Here is a 26,120-nt window from a genome sequence, read left to right as displayed (position 1 = left end):
GCTACCAAAGCAAGCAAACAAGAACTTTCTCATTTTCTTGTTTGATAGCACTGAGAAGTAATCTACAAGTTTGCGATTACCCCGGTTTTTTGGCCAAAATCAATAGCAGGTGGGTTATTTCAGGCTGTGCCTCATTTTTGTGTTTGTACAACATCAACACCTTTAATCTTGTTAATCATGACAGGGAAAACGTTCACTCACTGCAGCCTCTTTATAAAGCCAGCCTGGGTTGAACAAACATTAATTAGTTAATATTTGTGTAACACTTTAAAAACCTAAAGCGCTATGTAAGTGCTAAGGATTATTATTTTTGAGACCCAAGCAAGAATTTAGTGGGCTGCGCTGAGAAGAGTTACTACAATAAAATTGCTAGAATTATGGTTTAAAAAAATAATGTTGAGTGTAAACTAAATAGGATTTTAAAATAAAATAAAATCAAGCTGTCTGCTTGCGTCCAAAACACCACAAAAACGGCTTGAGCAACATTTCCAAAGAAATTTACAGAGTATGAATTTTATTCCAGTACTCACTCTGCATTTTAAGAATGATTGCTAATAATTTTAGAAACACTCTGGGAAGTGTGTATTTGGATGAGGACTACTGTATAATTGCCAGTAAGCTGTGTATTCCCACATGTGTTAATGATTTTTTTTTTTTAGTAAGAATATTCTGAGAACACTATGAACTTTTATATATCTTAGTAATGAAACAGAAACACGTTTTCTGGTGCCAAATTTCTATTAAGTCATTCTTTGGTAAGGAAAACCAAAGCTTCATCCCGCTACAGTAAGCAAGATTTTATTACAAAGCTTTACAATGGATCTGGCAGGGGATGCTCTGAAAAAAACGAAAATGTCTAGAAAAAGCTCCAACCTTAAACAACAGTAGAAGTTAATTTGGAAAAAAAAAACAAAAACAAACCGACAGAAAAAACTGAAGATTTTTAAGAGAGTTCTAGCTCTTTAATAGTCTTCAAGGAAATCTCTTTTATTGTGTCTGCTTACTGAAAGGCCACTGCTTTCAGTGCTTTTGCACTGTCACTATGAGAAAGGCAGAGCCAGAGCATCTTTCACATCTTCCCATAATTGGTAAAATTGACAGCTAGCCTTGATCTTCCATGTAACTTAGTCATATGTGGATTAGATTTGGGGGTGGGCTAAGGAGGGAGGGAAACAACGACTATAAAAAAACGATAAAACTGATTGAGACTGAGAACTTGAAATGCAATGCTTAACATCTGAGAATCTTCACGAATGAAAGTTGTACAGAGCTGTTTTTCTTCCTCCCACACTGGGAATTTACTATATGCTCTCATTTCTCTGGCTTATCTCACTTTTGTTCTACACCCCAAGTCCTACTCATGTCCCTATGACTGTCTCAGTATTTTATCCATCTGGTAATCACTCTAAAATCCCGAGAGCAGAGACAGACATCAAGGGCTTCCCCTCAGAAGGCCTAGAGTCACAGTCTGGCTTTGTGCTTTCTGCAATGCCCCTTCAATGTCATGTCCCTTGGTTCATAGCGGGACAGTTTGAGCCAAAGTGGAGGAGATGTCTTTTCAGCCACACCTGGTATGTACATGTTGTTGTTCTGGGCAGCTTGGGGCTGTTGGAAACCTGCTTTCTTGGTGAGACTCTAAAACTGGAAGATGACAAAAAAGAAGTGGCCACTGTGGCCACCACATCCTGTTTACATCTTTGTCTTCTGTGGCCATGCTGGTGAGAACTCAGGCCAAGACAGACACAGAGGTTTTGCTCTGGCACTGCAGTGGTGTTGGAGAGGCCATAGTGAAGTGTATTCAGATGGCAGTAAGCCCACGCGGAGGGGAATGCAAGAAAGACCCTGAGATTCTCCACTCACGTATCTTCTGAGGACCTGGCCTTAGTGGCTTATAACTTGTCTCTTCAAGTAGGTAATGCAGCTGCATGGTTTAGGATTTTATAGCAAAAAGTTCCTGCTATCACAAAGAGGAGGTATGAATAAGGTAAGAAGTCAAGAAGCAAGAAGAAGTGCAAAGCCATCAAATTACTCCTACCTTCTTCCACACATAGCACATTCCTAAAAGCCTAAATATATGGCAGAATTTACCACGTGATCTGTAGCAAACTGTTCTGGGGGTGGGTCAGGCAGTGCTTCAAGGGATGCTCCATTGCTGAGGGTCACACTAGAGCCTCGGGATCCCTGTACCTGTACTATGGCACTTGACACAGGTTCTCTTTGATGTTGCACTGACAAGTTACTTGCAGTATTTGAATGGAGCAAAGGGAAACTTTTCCAGAGGAAGCTACAAATTTGCAGCAACTGCCAGGGAGGTGTGCAGCCAGTGCAAAGGTGTTACATCCAGAGGTGCTAAGTACCTGAGCCCTTCCTGACACCAGTGGAGCAAAGTGCTCTGCATCTCTCTGAAAGCAGTTTGCTTGTTTAAGTTCTTTGGCTAAGGATGGAGGCAACAGAGATGGTCGTATGTATTTGAAAACCATTGAATTGTTAAAAGCATGTAAAGAACGAGTTTGGATAAAAAATTATTCCAGACCTGTACTTCTGCTTGATATGAAAAAAATATGTAAATGGAAAAGTGTAAATGTTTATGGAACTCTGTGAATGAAAGCATACAATGTTTCCATGTGTTCATATTAAAACTTATTTAAAATCAGTGTTTTCTGGCAATTAGGGGACTGCCCTGTAATCTCACACCTTAGAAATGCTTAATTCACATTTTAAAGCAGGGATTTTAATACTCTATGGTATCACTATTAGCCTTCTGCTAACATATAATTCTTTTTCTGATGTCGACTCTTTTATCAGAGATAGTGCAAAGTTATCAATTATGCAGTTATCAGTTTTCCTGTTTTAACATACCTTGTTTTAGGAGCACAGAATGCTCATCTCTTCCTTTTCTATCCTTATTTTTCCAGCTACCAGCATCTAAAAATCTTAGAAGAGTTTTTATGTGGTGTGATTTGGGAAAAACTAATGTGGAGGAGGTTGGAGGCCACCGGGAAACATTAATAGCTCTCTTCAGTTGTGTTTTCTTTTAACTGTTAGAGCCTAATGAGAGCTCTGCTGTGAAATTTTGGATACAGTTTTGGCAAGGCTGTGCTGATCCGTCAGTGAGGCCTTCTTGCTGAAATGAACACCTCCAGTAAGCTTTTAATGGCCTTTGTAAACAAACAGAACAATTCCCACTAACTGCAGAAATGAGTTCCATATTTATTTATTTTACTTCACAACCCCTATTAAGTTGATTTAATAAAATTCATCGCGTAATGTTTTTTTAAAACAAACCTTAAATAAACTGGAGCAGGGCATTGGAGTTTTCATGGAGCTGCCAGTGTTAATGGATTCAAAAGAGGGTAAGAGGCTTTGATTGTCTCTTCATGGTGTGATTGAGGCCGAAACTCCAGAAGATGATAGATGGTTTTTGGGATACGTAAAGACTGATCAAAATAACACAATCTCATGTTTGCCTGCATGGGGTTGGGTAGCTGATAGCTCAAGATAGTTGGCTCATCTATGTATCCTGTGTCCCCACAGCTCAGCTGACCCATGGTTCTTTGTCCCTTCTTGCTCCCTGCCTTGGCACCCAAGGTCACAATTTATAAATGCGCTGGGTCCAACTCTGCCCATCTCCTTGTTGCTGCCTTAACTATACACTTTTGGATGCCTTGCTGAGAGAAGCTTTGGGATATCTTTGCAATGAATATTACAAATGAATATGTGTCTTAAATCAGGAGGTGAACATCATTTCTGCCAGAGATGAGATCCTGTGCTCCTCAGAATATCATCTACTGAATGATTTTGATGGCTGACAGAAAAATTGTAAGCTATACAGCAAAGAAATTAATCAGAGGCCATATCTCATATGACTACAGCATCTTTCCAGCATACTGTTGGTGGTGTCTTCACCAACCTTAGCACATATTTCTCTGAACCTGGACTTTCACTTCTACCTTCCCATCCTTCTTCTAATACTGTGAAGAAAAATATTCTGTAGCCAGCACTCATTTCTCTGTTGTCTTTTCAAGAGGCAATGTCTTTCAAAGTATCCAGTCTCATTTGTTTCATGAGATCTACTGAAAGCCTATTGCACTGTTTGTGCAGACAAGGAAATCATGCTGTTTGCACAGTGCGGGTACCATACCCTGTTCTCTATTAATTCAGCAATTTAAGGTAATAAACATGGTGCCTGGGGCTTCAGCTTCACAGTGTGAACCATGTTTTTACCTCAGGAAGAACAGAGGAGAGCAAAGGCACTAAGCTTAGTGTTTCCTGAGAAGGTGAGGACAAGGGTATATGAATAATATCCACATGTAAACTATACACTAAGAGCAAAGGTTTTTAAGTATGTGATCTGATTGATGCTGCTACATTTAGATTGCTAAACCAGATCAGCAGTTAAATATTCACGTCCCTGGTTGACACTGTGATACTGGAAAACTCTCCTGGAATGGACAGAAAATAACTTATACTGGCTTAACTCAGCAAGATCCGACTTATGGCCAACAGGATGAGCCCGTCTGGCCTGCTGCCTTTTCCCTAAAGCAATGAACAGCTGTTTGGGTAGCAGGTTCAGCCTGCGCAGCTGAATGCCCCCTCTTGCCCTTAAACAGCCAGTGCTGGCCAGCAGAGGATCCGTTGCTGCTGTCTAGGAGGGAAGCATACTTCCCAAGTGGGGCTGCTCCAGCCACTATGCCAAAAACCTGACCTGTCCAACGAGTAATTTAGTAGCATCATGTATTGTAGTTCTGTGTCTAGGTTAATGGCTGGAAAACTGTTGGAATATTCTGCGTTTCTCTCAAGGAACTCTGCATACAAGGGAAAAATGGCTCCATGGTGTTGGCATATAGCTGGTAACACCTCATGTACCCCTACACAGGGAACTGCACCTGGGAGATGAATGAACTCTTCTTGGTTAGTAACAGAAATATACTGCTGTTTTTTTCTCTGCTCTTCCATTGTGTTCTTCAGTCCCCCTGAGGCCAATGCTTTCATTTCTCTGTGCTTCATTATCACTCTGTAAAATAAGATGAACAATGCCAGGCTGCATCACAGTGATGCTCACAGGGACCAAATCTGCTATTTGTAAGGAAACCCCTTATAAAAAATGCTGTGGAAAACCACTGCTCCTCTTCTGAAAGACATTTAAGTCCATACCTAAAGACCAGCAGAACTTGATGTGCTTTGGTGAGCAGGGAGGATCTTCAGCACTAGCTTAAGAAAATGCATGAAATGCAGCCAGGATGCCACGTTTCTCAAGGATGACGGTGACAAAGAGGCGTTTCAGGGCCTGGAGGGAAGATTTATGAGCACAGTTCTGAGAAAGGAGTACAGGCAGTTCACTGCTGGCCTCACAAGGAGCCTGGCCCCACGCGTGTTTAAACTGGATTGCTCAAAATGGAGGCATTGTGCGCCCTGCCAGTAAACAAAGCAAGAGATATCTGCAAGTGATAAAGCTCAAATTGATAAAAACTTCCCTTCTTCTAGACAGAGGCCACACATACTCTAAATAAAATGTGCCACTTAGGAGATGATTTGTGTTGATAAACCCTGATTGCCTTGTTTTTCCAAATGTTCTCTCCCAGTTGGGAATTTCACACTTGGGCTGGCTCCAGACACGGTCTTATGGAGTACCAGCCTCCTTCCCTGACCTGACCTGGCCTTGTTTATACGGCTGTTTACACATTTCTTAACAACCTATGCAAATGACCTCTAATTACTTTCACTCATGGCAGTGGTGGTGGAGGCTGAGGCAGCCCTGAAGCGTTGCCAGTGTTGTGCTGTTTGTTTATACAGTGCTTCCCCACCGAGAGAGTACTGCAGGGCCTTATGTGCCCAGAACACGAACAGCTGAAGGAATAAATAACCTGGGCAAGAATCAGCTTTCACTAGCATCACTTCACTCGTGCCATTCACCAAAAGCATGTTGCTGCCCTGAAGTAGCGCTAGGGTACGGAGCAGTTTGTTTTATCCACACGTGTGTGTCTCCATGGAGTCAGGGCTGTTTTGAAAATGGTTTAGCCTGGACACAGTGCTGCATCTCTGCACCTTTGAGACCACAGGAGTCTTCAAAATCAACACCCATTGCAAATGATTCCACTTTTGTTGTACCCTTCTGAAACACGTTACTGGGGCAGATTTATATGATCTTTGCACCACTGTGCCCCAAACATTTCTAACTTTCAAAGCAAACACGCACAGCTGCTCTGAAAAGGCACAATGTCTATAGATTGAGTATTGTTTCTGGTTTACTAAAGAATAAATTTTGTTCAAGACAAAACAGTTTAATTACTACCTTGGAAAGCTATGTAAACCCAATATAAATTATGAGGGTGTTGCCCTCTCTGACTTACTCTGTTTGAAAACCTTGAGGGCCTCCAGCTTGCCCGGACTTAAAAATACTAGCATTTGTTTCCATTAAAGCCATATTTTAAAAGCCTGGACAGGGTGTGGGAGCGCTGATTTCCCTTGATTAGCCACAGATACCCCACGAGAAAAATAAAGTTCCTGAAACCTTTATTTCACATTTTTTAATTGGAAAAAAAGCACCTTATTTCTTCCTTCCTGCACCATCCCCTGATGCCCACAGTAACAATACTGCAAGGTAGCATTGTGCATCTGAAAGCCTGTGAGGGAATATGTATCTCAAAGGCATCAAGGGTTTGCAGCTTGCAGCTAATATTTCACACCACTGGGGTCTGTAAGTGTGGTATCTAATAAACAACATGGAATCCTTTCCTTACAGATGGTATTAGACACATTGGTCTATGAAATTAAGTGAATTTGCATTTATTTACTAACATGCCTGAAACCGCCAACTAAGAAGCACACATTACAAAATTGTTTCTACAAGATAAAAATACATAATTTAATGACAACAAAAGCCCATGACCCTACACCCAGAAATTTGGCAAAGCTGTAGTGTTTATGCAGTATTTCTATAAGCCTGGGGAGAAACACCATACATGGCCTGTTGTCTGTGCCAGACACTCACATACATGCACTGAAGTATTAAATCTATTAGTCTGGGATAGCCAGCAGTATAGCCCATACTTGGGAAGGAAGGTCAGGAGGTCAGCCCAGACTTCTCATTATCCCAGACCCTGAACTAAGCTGTCTGTCCTTGGATGTATTCATCTTGGAATTAGATAATGTGTGCAGCTCATTTTAAAGTAAATACCACATGCGAGGTCTTTACTAAGCAAATCTTACACAGAGCAAGAGTGGTATGTTCACTGCTTCTGGACTGCTGAGGCTTAATAAGCAGGCAGAAAATGATTCTGCAAGTTTGGTAACACCCATGACATTTTTCTGGGGAAGTGTAGAAGAATGGTGACCTTGATTCTGTTTTACTGGAGAGGAGTGTGGACAAGGATATTCTCTTCCTCAGAGTGCCTTTGCCACTGCTAACACAGCATGCATAGAAAAGAAGGGGCTGACAGCTAGAAAAGTGGGGATTTTACATCTTTCTCTGTTCATCTGCTCAACGCCTGTCTCTGGAGAGCACAGGCATGAGAGGCTGGCATTTTTTGGTTCCCTCTCAAAGTGTGCTCACATCCTGTCCATGGCAATGCCTCTCACCTCCTCCCACCAGGCAGCCATTGCGTGCCAACTCAAATTCCTCATCCTGTCATTGCCTCTCCCAAGCTTTGACATATTTCCCCTCCCCAGCAGGCAGGCTCTCCTGCAGCAGCCGGCTGACCCCTCCTGCCTCACTCTCTTGGTGTTATCACCCCAAAAGCTGAGGGCTTGCCGGTATATGGGCTCATCCCACCGACTTGAGGAGGCAGCTCTATCTTAACACTTATCTCCCAGTTACAGCCTCCTCCTTCTTTGACAGCTCTTTCTAGGCCTGTATTTTATACTCATCACCAGCACCAGTGATGAACTTTTCCACAGGAAGATAAGTGGCACCGAATTAAAGAGCATTAGATGAATGGCTTTCCATATTTAAAGAGCCAGTAGCAATTTGTACACTCTAGGCATGCCAGAGATGGTAAAATCTAATCACTTTCCATGCTTTTAATGCTGTGTAAACATGAGGTAATTGTTCTTACATGTGAAAAATGATGTGCCTCATGTCAAGAATGTATCAAGTCCAAATTTTTAGCTTTGTGAAATATTATCAAGCCCAGCCCCTGCTCAGCAAATCTTTCCAGACTCAAATAAGTCAACAAAACAAATAAGGCTGCTCTTATTTATGAGACTGAGAGTTTATCTTGATTAGATACAAAGGATGTAAATAATGTCTCTCTCTTGGACAACTTCTAACATAAAAGAAATAAACTATATATCTATCTGTTTCAGTATATCTAAAATACACTCATCAGCCACTGCAAAACACTTAATGCTTTTGATAAATGAAATACAGGCAGTTAATCTGAGCAATTTTGCCCCTAAAACCTGAAAATCCATCTTTGCTGATTTTTTTTAGAAAGGAAATAGCAGCAAAATATACCATTAGTTGCAAAGTATAATCTCTTAACATCAAAGCTAATGGTTTACTAACTGATTTTTAAAACCACTGTTTCCAGGTTTTACATGTCTGCTGGCATTTATTTAGCTATTAGTAAGATAAAGCAATAGAGGAACAAAGTTTTAATGTTTCATCAGTGTTAAGTGAATGATTAATAACACCAGCCCTGGACTCCAGGCATGATGTGGGCAAGGCTTGTGGGTTTCCCCACTTTCAGAATCAGCTTTCAGGGACCAAATGTTTAGCCAAAAAACCAAATAAAACATCAGTAAGGACACAGGAGAAGGGCTTGGGAACACAGCTCTCTCATAAAGGTACATTTATCTCTGACTTTTTTCATCACACAGATTTCCTACTGATAATTTCCAGAATACCAAGGTGACATCAACACTGCGTCACATGGACAAGAATTATCTCTCAAGACAGGCTGTGTTACAGTCAGAAAAAAGCAGAAAAGAAAAAGCACTGCATTCACAGTCTTTGGTTTACCACTGGGCATGTGCTTTTTACACCATGTCTCCAAGGCAGTGAAGGCTCATGTTCAGCCTAGTGAATCCAGCAAGCCTCTCTTTGAGCTACAATCTGGCTTACTCTTTTTAAGCACTTTTCTGTCCCCATTACTGTTTGGAGATTTTCTCAAAGATTAACTGCTAAATATCATCATCTGTGAAAAACTTTATTGTCTTCATTTTAATGGTCAGAAAATGAAAACAAATAAAATGTTGTTTTCTTGGAAAGGCTACCAGTTTCTACTTTTGCTGCAACAGATCCTTAACCTGAGTAAAATATGTCTGCAGCTTCTTGTTTGTAATAGTCTATTACATAGAGCATTGTAGCCATCTATATTGATAGTATAGAGCATAGAATACAATTCGGTCGTTCCTTTGGCAAAGTTTCCTTCAGCAAGTCATATCTTCTGGCTGACCAAGACATTGGTCTTACAATCAGACATCTAGCATTTATGTCAAGGATATACCAGATCCCAAACACATTGAGCCAGCAGTTAATTAACACCAGAAATTGCTACCATAGAATAAAATTGGGCTTGCCAGAGCTGCCAGTTGTTAGAAACCAGTAAGCTTTTGCCTGGCTTATAGCACTTTCTGCCATCATCTATCTCCCATATAGAGTAAAAGGAGAAGCTAAGTCTCTTTGTTTCTTTCTATTTGCTAAAATAAAGGCCATGTCTTCATCATGGCTTTCCCAAGAGATCTAGTTTTCCAAATGTGAAATCACTCTACCTTCTCCTCTTGAACCTCAATTGTCAATACCTTCTTATCAAACTGGAAATAATTACTTGAGGTTATATGCCCAGATTTACTAATAACTCAGGTACTACTCTGAGAACCCAAATGTAGGGCACAGCACTGCCTATCTCACATGTAAGCATGGGAGAAGTAAACAAATTTCAAACATTCTTGCAGCACAGCCAGATGTTACAGTCAGTGAATGTAAAAAAAAAATAATTTATTCAGTTTCCAAGTTATTTGACAGATTCATGGAATCATAGAACAGCTCAGGTTGGAAAAGACCTTCAAAATCATCAAGTCCAACCATGACCTAACCATACTATCCTAACTCACAGCCCTCCGCTAAATTGTGTCCCTGAGCACCACATTCAACCGTTTTTTAAACACAACCAGGGATAGTGATTCAACCACCTCCCTGGGGAGTCTATTCCAGTGCTTAACACTCCAGTGCTTCTCATGTGGAAGGAATTTTCTTCCTGCTTCTTCTGAAAGACTGAGTCTCTTCTGCTGCATGGTTCTTCTGCAAATGGAAGGAAAAGGTTTTCAGTCTTAAAACATCGGGTCTCGGAGTCATAACAAACCTGCAGGAGTCTTGCAGAAAACTCACAGTCTTTCTGTAGGACTGCTCAAGAACTTCAAGCTGTTGTGTATTCCACCATCCCAAACTTTGTGCTGTGAGCAAGCCATCCTACAATGGGAGCAGAGGGAAACAAATCTCAGCCACTTCTGAGAAATTAGCACTCATTTCTCTAGTTGTTTGCCAAGTGTTCTACCAGGCATGAGTGCATGAAAATGAGTTCCCTTCTGTTCCAGATGTTTTTCACTGAGCTCCACTGTGTAAATGGATACCCAAGCTTAGAGGGAGAGCATGATTATACTTTGGATCCCTAGGCTGATTTACAGCTGAGAAGAATTTTGCTTTCGCTGCCAAGAAAATTTTAGGAAATAATAAAGATTAGAAGTTTTCAGTGACAGACATTAAGTCCAAATTCCATATGAATAATGTACATCTCCAAAATCACATCTAGACAGCCTTGTTTGCAGAGAATTTTTGGAATCACAAGTTCCTCTCTCTCTCACTGGATGAAGTACTTCACAGCTCCACAGAAGACCTTCACTTGATTAGGGATAAAAAATGTTAATGTATATGAGCACTTGGCACTGAAAACAGCTATTTAGGCAGATTCTAAGATGTTTTTAAGTCAAGAAGATATCTATGTAAAATCTCTTGATTCTGTGCCCTGGAAAAAAAGATGACTAGCTACCTCTGCTGTCATCTATGCACAAGTGTTTACAGTTCTCATCCCATGTGCCTGAACATAGATATTTTTGTTCCCAGTCTTATAAATCCAAATTTCACCTTGGTCTGTTTTTGAGTGTTAGGAATTTCAAATCAAATGAGTATTTACTTTGTTATCTTAATAGTAGATACAGAATCAACTGTTTAATGCTGTCTGAATTGTACTTGGCATATAGGAAACAGCATGTAACCTTTGGCCTGAACCGTTTCTAAGAAGTGTGGAGTGTGAGTAGAGGAGCCAAAGGAATTACTTTTGCATGTAGTGTTTAAGAAATATAAATGGGGTGGAGCTTAAATCCCTGAGCTTTTGGAGATTATGTTCAGGAAACCATATTTTATGTGGCCATAAATAAAGCAAGAAAAATATCAGCAAAACTGTGGCATGTACCTTTATGTGGGTATATTATGGAATTTTAATTAAAATGAATGCAGTAATAAACCAATCCACCCTTAACAGCAAAGCAAAGCAAAGCAACCTCTCCCCCCTGCTTTCTACCACTTTAATGGTATTCTGAATCCCACAAATAAAACTGGTGAGAATACACATCCTGATCTTATGCTATTAAAAACTCTAGTTGTGGATTATTGCAGTTTCTTATTGTTCCAGGACTCTTTCCAAGTTACACTTTATCACACCAAATACCAGGCTGACTGTTAGGTTAGCAAAGTACATTTGAAGCAAGTGATCAGTGTAGGTGAAAAAAAAGACATCCACTGTTAGGTCATAGTGATGCCAGACCTTCCCTGGCTCTTGAAGAAGGTAAGGGCTCAACTCTGCACTCTCACACTAAGGGACTGAGTGTGTGGACAGCTTCTGCCATGAGCCCTCACTTTATAGCTCTGCTCTTATTAGGGAAGTCACATGCACATACTCCACATACACTTTACCTCTGTATCTACTTGCAGAATTGGTGCTCTGTGCCAGCAACAAACTGCAAATTGTAGTGTCCATCCTCTGGTGGGGCTGCTAGGATGCAATAGAGAAGCCTGATGAGACCTCGCCTTCTGAAAGTGGAAAAAATAACCAATATCAGCAGGATCAAGATACACCAGAGCTATCCTATATGTCAGTTGCTGGTGTGGGATAATTGGTACTGGTGGATTCTGGTAGCTCTAAAAGCCTGAAATTTCAGATTTCCTTATGCAAATGTCTTACTACAACTTGATTTTGTCAGCTAGCATGCAAGCTTCTTAGAATTCCTATTCTCTGGAAAAGTCAAATGTCAGTATTTATTGAGGATTTGATATTTGGGGAGGAACAGTAAGAATTCAGGACTTACCAGCAACAGAAGAGTGACATCTTCCAGCATTTACCCTTTTCCCAACAGAGAGGCATAGAATAAATATCTATACATTTAGTTCAACAATTAGCTATACTATTTAAAACAGAACTTCTTCTTTGACTTCTTAATTGCTCCAGAAGTGTAATTCTTCTCAAATACCATGCTATTGGACTGTAATTTATTTTACAGCTAGATATAGGTTTTCCAAAACTTGGGAGATTAATTAAGTTCAAAGGAAAACCATAAAACTATAGAAAGGCATGCTTAATAGTACTAATATCAATTCTGACAGATCTTGGTCTAATAGACTCTTGAATACTTCCAGGCATGGAGAATATAACCTCCAGGGCCACCTATTTCAGGACTTTTAAGCACTGCTCTTGGAAAGGTGTTCTTAATGTCTGTTTCTATTCTTCCTTACTGCAACACAAGCTCATTGATTCTTGTTTTGTAAAGCATGGACGTGGGGAACAGATTGTTCCCTTCCTTTGTGTAACCATCCTATATATACTTGACAGATAATTTGGTGTGATTTTATGGGACTGTATGTTCAGCAGGGATTTTAGTTAAAATGATACTCATTTGAAGTCACTGGGGAAAAAACAAACGAAGAACAAATGCACATTTGTTTGCAAACAAAGATAGTGAAGATAAAACTGAGAATCTACCATATGTTTTCACCAGCTGGAATTCATTCAACATATTGCTAACTCTTGTCTTGCAAAAATTCCTTTTGAGGTCCTTCTCATAAGCTACATCACTGTCAAGAAGTTCTCAAACAATGGATGGCATGCTGCAAAGAGGTCTCCAGCAGTTGTCCTACAGAGGAGCATCACTAATGTATTTCCCATTCCTTGCACTGAAACCCCAACATGGTGTCTTCCCTCCTTGCTATTCTCCTGTGAAGGACTGGGAGAATCCCAATGAGATAATGGGGTTCATGCAGCAATGTTTGAATGTTCTTCTTTGTGAGTGTCAGACTTTTTCAAGCTTTGTGGGAATATGAATTTATCTGTAAGGAGGTTAATTAAGAGCTGTCAAACAGGATTCAGAGAAGAGCATGAAAGAGCCTGAGAAGCTCTGTTCTAAGACTACATGTATCTGCACTGTGTTACTCTATGCAGTACAGACTTATTCCTGTAATTCTTTCCATCCCTGGGAAAGGCACAGCAAAGAATGAAAGAAACAAAATGGAGCCATAACTTTTCATTGAGCAAAATGAGCAAAATTTTCATGTTACATACACTCAATTAATACCAAACCATTTGTTTACAGGGAATCAAGCTTGTTGTGTCTAAAATGCAGTTCTATGAAAGAATAAATTCCTTCTCTGAGATCATCTAAATTCAGTGGTAATTATGGCTCAGGACTGTAGCAGCTGAACTATCAAGTATGACAGAACGTGACTACAAGGTTACTGCTGCTCAGAAACAGCAGCACAACCTGAACAAATAATGTAAATGAGAGAGAAAGGGAATCCCTGGCTCTCCCAGACCAGGTTTAAATATTCAGAAGTCTTATGTAGCAAAGTAACTCAATAATCAGTAAAATGGTAGGATTTTGAGTTTGCTGCCAAGAGGTTTGTGTGGGGGGAAAGTTTTTTGTTGTCTGTGCACTGCTCTGAATTAGAAGATGTGTCATATAACACTTATCTTAGATAGTGTGGGAGCAGTCAGTGAATGGTAACTGTGTTCTCCTGAAACAACAAGGATGTCATGTAGCACTTTTGGAGAGATAAGTGAACATTTGGACTGGAAAGGGTATGCAAAGGATACCAAAGTTCAGCAGCTAATTAGAGTGTTATCACTTGAAAAGTAACATAACTGAATGAATGAAGTCATAGCATCTAGGGAAAAGCTTGTCATTTGTTAAATTATATTGCTGTGTACACGAACCATACAATGGTGACATTATCAGGAATACAACACAGCAAAATTGAGAATTAAGTTAGTTTTCTCCTTAAGTTAGGGTATCTGTAAACTTGAACATCTGGTTACCTGCATATACTCATAGAATCAGTAGAAAATTGAAGCTCCAACTAAGATTCTAGTAGATGGAGCTTATAATTCAGGGATAGAATGACATTCTAATGCACGATTCACCCAAAGATTATTTGAACTTTTATTTAGAAATTTATCCAGTGAAATTATAATTTTTTTTCTTGGACAAGGAATAAAGATGGACTTCAGCATAGAATTGACCATTCAAAGAGGGTCACATCTTACCCTGTCCCAGCCCGAGCTCTAACATGGCAGCTTTCAAAACATGTAGGTGTGTGAGGTGTGTAACAGATATATTTTTCAGTGCATTTGATCTGTTTGAGTTAGCTGAAGGCAACTGAAAAGTCCCATACAGAGGAAGACAAACCCATCTGAAGTCTTGCTGGCTGTGCGTGGGAGGGAGGCCCACTGCAGCAGGATCTGGCAGCTCTCTGTGAAAGGCTAGGAGAGCAGAGACACTTAATTTCTCAAAACATGTAGGATTACCCTGTAAATCACATAACCTTGAACTGTCCAAAATTGTAACATGAATGTGTTGATAGAATAATCACTGCAACCCACTGACGTAAATGGGACAACATACAGGGACATACCAACACTCCTAAGTATGAGATGTAGAAAAACGATTCCAAGAGAGGAGAGAATGAACGACTGGAGTTTTATCTAGCATGATAAGAAGCATTTACTTCTGAAGAAACTATTTAATAGAGTGTGCTACTTCTCTAGCATGCACGTAGTTTGGGAGTACTAATTTGGCAATTATTTGCAGGGAAGAATGTGGCCATTAATGGGCCAGTCTCAGTGCCATTAGAGAAATCTAATAATTGGAAGAGGGAATCAAAAGATGACACAGAAAGATCCAGCAAGTTAACTGAACTTCTGGGAAAGATTTGCAAATCACACAGGAAGCCTATGAAATACTCAAGCAAAGCCCCTGCTGCTGCTGGTCTTCAAATATGGCTTAGATGCTACAGATAAGCTTCCCTCAGCCCCCAAGCATCTCTCTGACCCTCTACACATATTAACACATTTCATTTAGGACAATTTTTCCTTCAAATGCATAGATTTTCTCTGGGATACAGGTTGGAATGCCTCTTGCTACAGAAACTGGGTTAAGCCAGCAGACAGGTGAAACCACTCTCAGTAGCTTTATGGATATCTCTGAGGCAGATAAGGATGACACTGACCCTCTGCACGGTCAGGGCATCAGGGATACCTGGGCAAAGCCCAAGCACAGTCAGGAAAGACTGAACTCAGCTTAGACCACTGGGAATGAAGGCGTACCTACAACAGCAGGTATTGTGCAGTACTGAGAGAGGAAAAATTGATTTACCCCACACATCAGACATAGGCGAATCTTTTGAGTGATGATGGCTTTTAAAAAACAGCTTGGAAAAGAAATATGTGGCCTAAAATCCCCTCCTACCCTCACTCCTCCTGCCCTGGCAGGTGGTCCCCATCTCCTTGCTCAGTGCGATTCTTATTCCCTTCTTGCTTCATTGCTTCAGGCAGAAAAATGTTACAGAGCATCCACGCACAGTTGTGAAACAGATGATTATTACACCAGCTCACAGAAAACACAAACAGGAGGTGCAGTTTTCAAGCTAATGGGCAAAAATATCCTCACCTGCTGCCCAGCTGTATGGCTACTGAAGTCAAAGGAAGATGTCTGTCAGAACCAGTGGTAGCTGCCTCAGAAGATGACGAATTGCAGACAAATTTGTGCAGAGCACCAAAAGACTGATCCAACAGGGCACTGAGCGGCCAGGATCCTTCTAATAAATTGCTCTCAACAAGCAGTTGGGCTACCTTCACCTAGAACCATGGTGAGGTGGGTATCTGCTGGGAGAGAAAGAGAAGATAAAGGGAAATGATGATATTCTAATTTAAATAAATAGGGAAAAAAAAAATGGGGGGGGGGGGGGTGTAATCGAGACATGATTTTCTGCACTTTACTAAGTTATCTGTTCCCGTTTACCCGTATGACAAAATAGGAAGTGCCAAACATAAGGTCTGCAGAATTCAGCAGGCTGCTTTTTAACTTAATATGCTGCTTTGGGATCTAAGTTATAGTAAGAACTACCTAACTAATAAAAACATGGGATGCAAACAATGGCAATAGACATGTAAAAATACAGTTTGGGGATAAAACTTTTTTCACGTTTATAAAAATCCACCTTATCCAACAGTATATTTTCAAACTTTTTTGCTCAGTGATTTATTACAGGGGCCGTTATAATCAATTACTTTTAATTAATTAAAAACTGGAAACATTAATAGAGCCTATTTAAATTTGACTCTATTAAATTATTCTACCAGTGATCAGAAATGTATTTTGAAAGGGAGTTTAGGCTAATATATCAGCAAATGAGGCGCTATAAACATGATTAATATGCACATTAGACTTTCCTTATCACTTTTTGTTGGCAGTTTTTATCCGGTCACAGCTGAAATTCCATTGAGTTCTTTCTCCTTTTGTATAAAATACAGATTATGTGGAGACAGCCGTCTGAGCAACTGGAGTTTCATCTTGTATGGCCATTAATTATTATTGCTCCTTTAGTATTTCTTATCTATCACAGAGATGTAGGACTGTATTTTTATAGATTTTGGCCAGTAGGGAAAAAGCAGGCTTTCGTGTGATGGCGCCTCAGCCTTTTTCTTTATTGGAGAAAGGATAAGCAACATATTTTGCACATCTGTGAATGGATGGAAAAAGATGTTTACAGCTGTCATCTTTGTGTAGGTGTGTGTAATTTGGTAATACACAAGGGAAGCTGTTAGAAGGTGTAATCAGCCTGTGATATTACTTCTTTTTAACACGTAGCCAATTGTTTTGCATGCATGTCAAGTGAACCACCACATGCAATATGAATTTTTTCAAAGAATTGTCCCTCCAGCTGGGGAAACTTAAGAATACATTGCCTTCCTGGAAGTATGCTAGTGAGCAAGTCCTGCTCTGCACTCTGGTCATCTTTATCTATTTATTTTTTGTCAATTTTCCGTACTAGCAATGAAAAAGCTCCTGCTTCAAGAACAGCTCTCTTGGGCCAGGCCAGGCCAGAGATCTATGGCTACTGATGTCATCTCAGACATTCCATGGTCATCAACACAACTGCAGTATGTAGAAGGTGACTGCAGAAAGTGAATTTTTACTCTACTGAAGGCTTCATTGCTCCTGACAGATCCAAAGCTCCTTGCTTCTAGCCCAAAGCTGCCCTTCAGCAGTGTCTGCTTGTCTTAGAGCTGATATTTGACAGAAAACTGGTAACATCCTACACAGTTTTTGCAATCTTACCCCAGTCTAGACCGTGACTAGGAGTAAGTGCAAGATGGAAACATATACCTGATCTCCTTTATGTTCTCATATTCTGTCTGAAATCAATCATAATATGTTAGCAACTGCTTGAATATTTTACACATTTCAAATTCTTGGCAAAATCATGCCATGTTGGTGAGTCATATTCATCTGGTGTTTTAATACCTGCACATCTCTCCTCTCCAGTTGTTCCCTGCCAAGAAATTCCCTACTTTTATGAGAAATTATTATGATTACAAACCTGACTTCTTTACTATTTCACTTCTCCCTTCCCCCAGAGCCACCCAGTTTGTCTTATGTGATACTGTGATTCTTCTCTGTGCTAGTGATTCCTTCCATATCTGTGTGCTCTGCACATCTCATTGGCATACATAGCATTTATTTGCCAAAATTGCTATTAAATGCGTCAATCAAAAAAATGCTCCAATGGAAGTTTGCCAACAACTTCCTCTGACTTGCTGCTCTTCCCTTCATAGCCAGTTCCTCACACATCCTTCAGTTTGTATTCTGAATGAGGCTCACCTGACTATTTCTGATGTTGCTCTAAACAAGTGCACAACAAAGACTGGATAGATACGGAGGGGTTACTCTAGATTTAAATCCACATAGATGGCTCCTCTTTTCTTCATAAAGACAATTGATTTCAGTTCTGTTCACTTGTTTTTGATAACTTTTACTTCTTTGGAAAAAATATAGAAAATTTTATTTGGGGCTTTGGCCAAGAGAATTTGTTTTGTTTTGGTTTGGTTTTTTTCCAGTCATTTCTGTATAGCTGTTTATAGTTTGAGTTCCTTTCTGCACAAAAGAGGTAACTGCAACATCATCTTCTGCTGCTCTGGGGAAGTCTTTGGGTGAGACTGGAGAGGGTGTGGGCATGGGAGATAATCTAGTGTTCCATGAAAACAAGGGTCCATAACTGAGTATGGGGAGGCCTCCTGGATGGCATGGGGGATTGGGATTATGTATCCAAAAAAGGGTCAGAAAGGGTACAAGGGGTACAGCCATCTCTAGCAGGTGGTTTCAGTCCCAGCCCCAGCACACAGACCTCTGTCCAAGCATTCTTAAATCCACCACTTTCTGCTTGAACACAGGTGGTTACTTATGAATAAAACTATCTTGGAATAGTTATTTTGCCATAAATTTTTCCTCTGCCTTACTCAGAAAAAAACAAAACAAACAAACAAAAAAACAAAAACCAAACCAAAACAAAAATAACAACCCTCAATCCCCTTTCCCCCCCCCAAAAAAAATAAACAAAAAATAAATAAGTAAATAAAATAAAATAAAAAGGAACCACCACCAGTCAACACCAACAAAAAGCCTTCATAGAAAAGCCATAATGAGATGTAGTTGGCTTTCTGTGTGTCCAGGGACCTGGTTTGCTGCAATGCAAAACAGATGCCCAAAATTAGTGGATACTTTTTCTTTGGTCTTTGTGTGCCTCCATTTCCAATCTGTGGTATGAAAGATATTTTAGGCATTACTGTGATTTGGTGCTGGAGTGAAAATCAGATTGCATTTGCAACAGGTTCAGATTTTCTAGAAAAATGGTTGGATTTGAACACTGAAGATGAATAAATGTCCTAAAACTTCATCAAGAGGAAAAAATAAAATAAAAATTATTAATGAAGTGAGCCTGGTGTAGTCATGTGGGTGTTTGAAGGGAATAAACATCTCCTGATCTCAGTGTTCTTTTAACATCATCTGTTGGATGATGTTCAATGCACGTTGCCTCACTCTGTTAGAGGAGACCTATAGTGAACCACTAAGGGAATTTCAGTCAGAAGTCTGGGCCAAACATTTACCATTCAAATTATTGGTTCAGAAGGTACAGGTGATAATAATTGAAGAACAGAATAATTGCCAAAATCATTTTTATGTTTTTAATCAAATACTGTGCCAAGAGACACTAGTCATATAAATAAATTCTCAACAAATATAGCTCCCCCCCTCCCCCACCAAAAAAAAAACCAACAAAAAATACAAAACCTGAGTAATCCAAACTCAACTTTAAAGACATTAATTACATCATTCATTTCAACAGAGTAATGTTATAGCAGAATCTGCTTTGCTAATATTAATTTCTCCTTTATTTTCTCTTGAAGTAAACAGCACAAAGAATTCAAGCACAAGCTCATAAACTCACACACAGGCTATGTCCAGGCTAGTAAATGGGCTTAAGGCTCAAGTCCTGCTGCACGCATGCAGTCACCGCTGTATGTCTAGCAGATGTTTTTTGTTTTGGACCGGCTAGTGTTCTCCCATTTCATCCCTGAGTGACGCAGAAGTAAGCGTGATCCAGGCATTACCCCTGGTTTGAAAACAACTACCCAGTTCTGAAGGTAAAAGGTTGCTATTACAGACATGGACAAATAATTCCAACAGGCAAAACATCCAGCAGACCAGCCCTGACACTGGTTGTTTAACTCAGATTGAGGGATTACAGTGTACTTTGCTTGTAGACTTCATGCAATATTGATAGGACATTTCTGCCAGCAAAGCAAGCTTCAGAGTGGTCCTGTTAATGAAATCACCTGACATCCAAATGCGAACAATCTTCTGGGGAAATTAATAGGTGCAGCAAATGTTCTGGACAAAGCTTTTATGTTTTTAATTGTGTTGGACTAGAGTGTGTCTCCATAATTTTTGTGCAAAGGTTGGATGGCAGCCTGAGTCTAAAGCTTTTGGAACTTCTTTTTGGAAGCAATTTATACTACTGAAGGTTTTGCTATTCTCTACAAAGCGGTTGTCACAGAGATTTGACTCAGAAAAAGCAAAGGGCAAGCAACAAAAAAACAGCTCCAGAGAAAGATTGCTGAAAGAATTACACTACTACTAAATAATGAAGAAGAATGTAAACAGATTATAGATACAGAGAGTCTGAGATCAGCTAATGGCTGAAAAAATAGATGACAGAGATAAAAAATGATAAGACTTGTCAGAAAGAACAAAGACTGTGTGTGCATCATTCAGCTTAAGGAATTAGAGTCAAAAGGTTAAGTGTGAGCAACAATGAATATGAAAAATTGAGAAAAAAAGATGTAAAAGGCAAGCTTGTTTCATAAATCAGTTCTAGTCTAGCACTGCTGTAGGAGGAAAAGTGTTGAAGTCTGTTAAACCAGCGGATAGTTCTGGCTGAATATCAGCAAAATATTAGGACAGATATTGGTATTTTCAGCAGCAGATAGAAGTGTTATGTTCCAAGTGCTGTAAATATTGGTATCAAGTCAGCTATCATTTTTTTTCTTGTGGTGGCAGTCAAACTGATCTTCCGTCTTACAGCTCATGAGACAAAAACTTTTTAACGTGACTCAGTGCACTTGATGGGTCTGAAAACCTTGGTTATGTTATATAACAGGATTGAAGAAAAGAGGTTCTACTAAGCCATAGTAGGTGGATGCAGGCCATGAAATACACAGTCACAATGTACAGTTATGCAGGGTGCGCCTATAACATCTGTTCTGTTTACTGCAGGAAATGCTTCTGAGAGAAGCTCAAAGTGGGCAGCAGATATCTGCAAGCACTTCCAGTTTATTGGATAAATATGGAATCTTTCTAAATCTGCCATTTTTAGAACAAGCGAAAATATATTCTGGACAATTACCAGCAACAATAGCTAAATTTACAGTGCTTTCCTGTTCTAAGTTTAGAGACATTGTTGAAATCTGCTCCTGCTAGTGAAGACAAATCCAATTGGTTACAGTATACATTAAGGAGCAGGAGCTCCACATCTGTGATTTCTCCACTTGAGGAGCAAGAGCAGGGCATAGTTTGTACAGCAAGTAATTTGGTCCCGGTCTTTTCTTCAAACGAAACAATTTTCATTTCATCTGAAAATACCAGCTATTCACATCCCCTTCATCATGTCAGTAGGACATAAAGTAACAAAGCTATTTTTTTCTAAAATGGAACTGAGCACTGCTCATAAAATCTCCCTCAAGAACTAAATGATGACTTGTACACAGGGGCCATAGAGATGCCTTTTCTGTGACTAATATAGAAAAAAGTCTTATTTCATTTCCAAGCGTCTATAATCCTCTGAGATGCACTTGTAATGCTGTAAACAGTATGTAAGAATAGTCATACCAATATTTGGAGAGAGCTCCCTCTGTATAATCCTCCTGTCGCCAGTGGTGACCACAGTAAGGTGCCCAGAACAGAGTGCACCAATGGGTGAGCAAGTACTGATGCTTTCACCAGCATACCTTCCCACTTTCCAGCTGTATGTGCCTTCAAGGTTTCATGAGGTGTTGTTTTCAAGTTGCATTATCCTTACTGTACCCTTTTAACATTAATGTGCTTATATTCTTTTTTGAACCAATCAAAACTTTAGTATTATACATATGCTGTGACAGTGAGTTGTATGTTGTAACCACACGCTACATAAAGAGATGCTCACTCTGGTTGGACTCATAGCGTTTAAGTCCAGGTCCTTTAGGGTAGAAACTGAGGAAAGACAGAAGTCCTGTATGTTCCTCTATGTCTTAATTCCCCTACTTCTCGCTGCTTCATCCTTGTTCCCTCACTCTGTTCTTTGATGGGCTGCTGCATAGTCCCTTTCCACTCTTTCATATATAATAATTATATTAATTAGGTCAGTATTACGCATGTAACAACACAATGCGATGTGCAATTTACTGAAAATTAATGTTCTATGCTTGGCACGGGATGTTGCATTACTCATTTCTTCATGGGCTTTTTTGTGGCATTACTTTCCTTCACATCCTCGTTAGCACAGAATAGTTTGTCTTATAGTGCCTCTCTGAAATGAATATTCATAGGCTATAATTAGCTGCATTTTGCAGCAAACAATGTATCTCTAAAATGAATATTCATGGACTATAACTAACTGCATTTTACAACAGTGAAGCTGAAGCACAGAGCATATGGCACACATTTACAAAACGTCTAGCTTCGGGTGGTCAGTTCAAGTCATGCAATGCCAGGTCTTTCCAAAGTGCTGTATTTGCTTGACTGTAGACCAGAGCTGATCTGAAACAACAGTGCTACACAGCATGACTGCACAACTGTGACCAACAGCTACCTATGAAATATAACTGTTTTTATACAGCAACACATAATGGATGTGTCTCACTTCTGGGGACAAAAATCAAAGAACAAATAAGACCACTAACCAAGGAAGTACGACACTTAGCTTTTTAGTGCCAGCTCAAATAGACTTCACTTTTTAAAATGGACTTCAGTTTTCTCAAACTTTATGACGCAATAGTCACAGCACTCAGCTAGTTCCCATCTATGAGCAACATGACTCAGGTGAAGTACTAGATATTCCACAGGAAATGTAACCAACCAGTAATGGCTGGTGAGATCTCTAATGAGCTGCCTTCTTCATTCTCTCCTGCCTACATTTTCTGCACTAGATGAAGACAGTGACACAGAAAAAATAAATAAATAAATAAATTTCTCCCTGTGAGTGCTACTAATGAGTACCAAAAGAAGACATGTTATGAGAAAAGGAAATAATATATATTTATGTCTAAGCGGTGTCTCAAACAAAACCATGCAAAAAGAAGGGACGGATGGGCTGCTTGGACCACCCTCATTCTGACATTTCCCAGCTTATGAGTCCTGACTAAGCCATTATTTGTGGTCTTTAAACACCCACTCTTGCTCTCTCTCCTCACTACTGAATGGATTAGTTATATAGCTGACTTCAAGTGCAAATGAGGTAAAGCACACTTTGTAGAGCAGATGTAAGAATAGTCTTTTTCAGAGATGTGCCATTTTGCAATATGTGGGCAGCCTTTCATAGGAATAATGCAAATTATGACTTCTGCCACAAGGCAAGGTCTCTGTCAAATGTTAAATCCCATCATGGTGTGGCAGAACTAAGTTTGCAAAACCCATTTGTTATGAAATTTTCTTTCTTGACAGAACTACATTTTGTTCTATCCCCATTTATAAATATATTTATAGTATGTTTCCGGAAACTCTCTCAAAAAGATCAGTCCAGGGCAAAAACACTCAGCACAGATAGTTCCAGGCCAAAAAGTTAAAGTTCAGAAGCAAATAAGCAAGTGACAATGGTGTCTTATAAAAGAAAGATTTGGATAACCATGGGTGCTGGCTCTATCTATGAAAGACAACAGTAATTGTAGTATCAGCTCCATGTCATAACAAAAACCATTATTTCTGGCATAGAGGAGAGAAGAAAATCCTCCAGCCTACATAAAAGAAAACTGGGTTTAGTTTCAAATGTTAAGTGATATAAATTTATGTTATTTCTGTAATACATTCACATTTGGATGCAGTATTTCAAATAAGAAGGGAAGTGGGTGGAGTGGTTTATCTAATTCTAGAGGGAAAGGGAAGAAGCAGCATTGGTATCCATGCCATGGGGATCTTTGCTGGTCTTTGGAGCAGCTTTTGAGTGTTTCCTGAAGCACTGGGCAGCCTTACAGGCCTAGAGTTTGGCAGGGGGGTTGGAAGGCAACTGGTGTGCCTGAACAAGTGACTATTCATGCATTGTTGGGCTCTAACTGTATGAAGTGAAAACAACTTACTGGGCTGCAAACCAGAGTCTAAATTCACCAAGGGACTAATCAGTCATCATAATTAAAAGGCATTTTATGAGTCGGCATCAATTTGACAGAGGCCACAGTCATAAAAGCAGGCTGAAGGCTGCTCTTCGCTGCAGCACCACAGAAATCTGGCCAGGTTTTCGAGTGCGGGCACAGCCTTTGCCAGCTACTACAGGCAGGGCAAGAATGCTTCAGAAATGACAGAGGAGGCAGTTTTCCTTTCCTCTGCTTTGGACAATTTTGTCATGACTATCTGGTGTGAGTTCAAGAGGTCCTTAAAAAAAGAACCCAGTATATCCATACTGGTTATGCACAAGTAATGCAAATCCCGAGATACCCCTTACACAATGCACTGCTTATCTGGAGACTATGGGGGAACACTGTCAGGGATATCATTAGTACCTGAGATAAATTAATAAGGGAGCATAAGCAATATTTTCATGTGGTTTTTAATGTTTTGTTTTCTACCTACCCAGGTACATGAAATTCTCTATTTTGGTATTCTCTGATCTGCAGGTATTAGGTTACGGTTGTTATGTGGAATGAAACAAAATCTATGCAACTAATTATCTCCTCTGTGTATGCTTTGAATGTTTCAACACTTTCTTCCCACACAAACTGGAGAGAATTTGTGGTAAGCAATTTACCACAGCAGCAATAACAAAAAGGAAGAAAACTGGTCCATGTGAATAACACAGGCAGATTAGAGTTCATTTTTAGGCTTTTCAGCTGTTTCTGCATATAAAGATACGTGCATACACACATACACAGGTAGGTATATATATCACAGAGTATAAAACAGAGTTAAAAAAGCTAAAAGTATAAGCAGTGAAAAATGAGTAGCTTCTTACTAAGAAATAAGGGTCTGCTGTGAACATCCTGAAGAGAAGTAAGTGTTAGCATCATTTGCGGATATTATTTAATTTGTTATATATTTCTAGCTGAGCATCTGCATCCTCAAACCCTCAGTAACTTTGGATGGGTTGAGATCTCCAGTCTCTGCTTCTGCTGACAGGCTGAAATATCGTAGTTGCCTAGCATGGGAGTTAGGAAAAAAGCAAAGGGAGTGACCAGAGGTCTAGAAAAAACATGACCCCTAAAGAAAGATGAATGAATAGACTTGTTTAGTCTTGAGAAAAAAGGACATGCTAATGATTTTCTGATATGTAAAGCACTGCTGTGAAGAGGAAAAAGGTTCCGAATTTTTACATACATAAAATGGCAGGGTTAGCTACCGGTAAGGAGGACTGTGTTTAAATATTGAAAGAAACAAAACACAAAACAAACAAACAAAAAGCGCTGAACAAATAAACAAATTCAAGCAATAAAACAGACAACAACAACAAAATCTTTTTACCTGTAAGACTAGAATAGACTATCTTCTCTGTCTTGACTCTGAAAGTTGCCACTAACGAAATGAACCACCCACCACTTCCCTGTGCTTACGTCCACTATTTGGTCTCCATAAATGTTCAGCAAGAGCTGATGAGCATCCATTCCACTTCAAGGAATTCAGCTGCACACCTTTGCCTCATACATACTTCAACGTCAGCCGCCCTGTTGCCATTTGTCACACAGCAACAAAATGTAGTGGAATATTGGTGGGAAGGTTCAACCTCTACTGCTGTGCCACCAACATTCACCTCTGACATCGTAGCCAACACAACAAGATAGGAGGCATTATTTTGGGGGCAGCCTTCATACTGTATCATCAAGCAACTCTTTGTGAAAGGACAAACTGTCCTTAAATCTGTATGGAGAAGAGAAGGAGTATGAATGAAGAACCTCAAACATGAGAAAAAGTGGAGACATAAGCAGATGTGGTGGAACATGTCAGCTATTGTGCTGATCTCAAACTCCAGTATTTTGCAGAACATTTTTTGCATATTTTCTGGAGGGTTCAGCTTTTCTGGAGCAATCTCATCAACAGTAATGCAGAATTTACCACTCAAG

The 26,120-nt window shown here is 39.8% G+C and overlaps 1 long non-coding RNA gene across 1 annotated transcript in view; it reads right to left on the bottom strand.

Moving 5' to 3' along the window:
- Nucleotides 1-8,008: 8,008 nt before the first annotated feature.
- LOC146761476 (uncharacterized) overlaps nt 8,009-26,120 on the bottom strand; it is a 54,679-nt gene continuing 36,567 nt past the window's right edge. Inside the window, exons 2-4 of the long non-coding RNA XR_014945001.1 lie at nt 15,934-16,145; nt 11,912-12,028; nt 8,009-10,243 (exon numbers count right to left, since the gene is read on the bottom strand). This is a non-coding gene — a long non-coding RNA (uncharacterized LOC146761476). The remainder of the gene's footprint in view (nt 10,244-11,911; nt 12,029-15,933; nt 16,146-26,120) is intronic.

Source organism: Coturnix japonica, chromosome 3 (assembly GCF_054131305.1).
Source record: "Coturnix japonica strain WE chromosome 3, WE-NBRP24, whole genome shotgun sequence".
Classification (NCBI taxonomy): Eukaryota; Metazoa; Chordata; class Aves; order Galliformes; family Phasianidae; genus Coturnix; species Coturnix japonica.
This window is presented reverse-complemented; position numbering and strand designations above follow the sequence as displayed.